The sequence below is a fragment of the Babylonia areolata genome, chromosome 32, assembly GCF_041734735.1.
Source record: "Babylonia areolata isolate BAREFJ2019XMU chromosome 32, ASM4173473v1, whole genome shotgun sequence".
Lineage (NCBI taxonomy): Eukaryota > Metazoa > Mollusca > Gastropoda > Neogastropoda > Buccinidae > Babylonia > Babylonia areolata.
The window spans coordinates 20,951,436-20,953,935 of record NC_134907.1 but is presented as its reverse complement, the minus strand read 5'-3'; the positions used below and the strand labels follow the sequence as shown (position 1 = coordinate 20,953,935).

Below are 2,500 nucleotides of genomic sequence, written 5' to 3'. Positions count from 1 at the left end.
GACAGATTGGAAGACTGGGCGATGCCTAAAATCTTTATTCTTGAGTAATAAAGTTTTTGAATCTTTGAATCTTCAATCTCTCTCTCTCTCTCTCTCTCTCTCTCTCTCTCTCTCCTCTCTCTCTCTCTCTCCCTCTCCCTCTCTCTGTCTCTCCCTCTCTCTCTCTCTCTCTCTCTCTCTCCTCTCTCTCTCTCTCTCTCTCTCTCTGACCAGCCAAAGTAACAACGTGCCAGTAAAGTTCCAGGCAAATTCCGGACCTCCGTCCCTCCTCATTCCCAAACCTCCGTCCCTCCTCATCCGTCCCCCCTCATCCGTCCCCCCTCATCCAAAACTCCGTCCCCCCTCATCCGTCCCCCCTCATCCAAAACTCCGTCCCCCCTCATCCGTCCCCCCTCATCCAAAACTCCGTCCCCCCTCATCCCCAAACCTCCGTCCCCCCTCATCCGTCCCCCCTCATCCGTCCCCCCCTCATTCCCAAACCTCCGTCCCCCCTCATCCGTCCCCCTCATCCAAAACTCCGTCCCCCCTCATCCCCCTCATCCCCAAACCTCCGTCCCCCCTCATCCGTCCCCCCTCATCCGTCCCTCCTCATCTGTCCCCCCTCATCCGTCCCCCCTCATCCGTCCCTCCTCATCCGTCCCCCCCTCATCCCCAAACCTCCGTCCCCCCTCATCCATCCCCCCTCATCCAAAACTCCGTCCCCCCTCATCCCCAAACCTCCGTCCCCCCTCATCCGTCCCCCCTCATCCGTCCCTCCTCATCCGTCCCTCCTCATCCGTCCCCCCCTCATCCCCAAACCTCCTTCCCCCCTCATCCGTCCCCCCTCATCCGTCCCCCCTCATCCGTCCCCCCTCATCCAAAACTCCGTCCCCCCTCATCCGTCCCCCCTCATCCAAAACTCTGTCCCCCCTCATCCCCCTCATCCCCAAACCTCCGTCCCCCCTCATCCCCCTCATCCCCAAACCTCCGTCCCCCCTCATCCGTCCCCCCTCATCCGTCCCCCCTCATCCAAAACTCCGTCCCCCCTCATCCCCCTCATCCCCAAACCTCCGTCCCCCCTCATCCCCCTCATCCCCAAACCTCTGCCCCCCCTCATCCGTTCCCCCTCATCCCCAAACCTCCGTCCCCCCTCATCCCCAAACCTCCGTCCCCCCTCATCCCCAAACCTCCGACAAAAACCCAGCGCCATGTGTGCAACGGACATAACTCTCACGGCTTCCCTTCTCCGGGACGACTCGGGCGTGAGTGTGCTGCGGCTCCCATAACTCCTGTAATTAATGGGGAGTAATTTGCCCCTGGGTTCTTTTGATGTGACAGGGAGGTGGAGGGTGGGGGGGTCGGGCAGATTGACAGTGTTTCTGTGAAGTGAGGGGCACTGCCAGTAGGTAAGTGGTGTCTGTGGTGTGGTGGCGCGGACATTCTGTGCTTTAGTGGCACCGTGCCTGTGTTTTCTGAACATCAGAAGTGTGACGTGAACACTGGCACTGTCCCTTGTCACTGTCACTGGCCCCGAAACCTGGTTTGGTCACGGGGCACACTGCACTGCTGAACCCTCCACCAACATCCTTCATTTCTGGCGGTTCTGCGACAAGGCCTGAGCTTCGGCAAAGCTGAATACTATTGGATATAAATCTCAATTTCTTTTATGGCAAAGTGTTTTCAGTTCTGAGACATTCATGATGGATACTGTTGGATATGAATCTCCATTTCTTTTATGGCAAAGTGTTTTCAGTTCCGAGACATTCATGATGGATACTATTGGATATGAATCTCCATTTCTTTTATGGCAGAGTGTCTTCAGTTCTGAGATATTCATGATGGATACTATTGGATATAAATCTCAATTTCTTTTATGGCAAAGTGTTTTCAGTTCTGAGACATTCATGATGGATACTATTGGATATGAATCTCCATTTCTTTTATGGCACAATGTCTTCAGTTCTGAGACATTCATGATGGATACTATTGGATATGAATCTCCATTTCTTTTATGGCAGAGTGTCTTCAGTTCTGAGACATTCATGATGGATACTATTAGATATGAAGCTCCATTTCTTTTATGGCAGAGTGTCTTTCAGTTCTCAGATATTCATTATGAATTGTTGCCAAAGAAATACTCTGCATCCCCGTAGTAAATATTCAATCATTTTAATTTTGTTGTTGTTGTTTTGCAAGGAAGAAAACACAGCTGAATTTAAGTTTTTAATATTTTGCAACGTAGCCCGAATTACCGAAAGATTTAAAACCAAAAATTAACGGTTATTCTTTGAGTGTTTTCATACGGTTAACATGTTGTTGTTTTTATGATCCTCCATACCCCACTAAGGGTTTACAGAATACTAAATTTTCAGTCTCGTGTGCGCATTAATCGAGGGCTAAAATCAACGCTCAAGAAGCAGAGCTGTCCCACTGTGAGACCCGTCAGGCATCTGATCACACCTCTCTGTAGATATCCATGCTGTACTGTCCATCATGTTTATGCATGCAGAACACTGCTGGC

General features: G+C 51.3%; 1 protein-coding gene across 2 annotated transcripts in view; it reads right to left on the bottom strand.

The window, feature by feature from the left end:
* The window catches only part of LOC143276592 (uncharacterized), a 99,525-nt gene that overhangs the window by 53,701 nt on the left and 43,324 nt on the right, over positions 1–2,500 (bottom strand). The window lies entirely within an intron of this gene.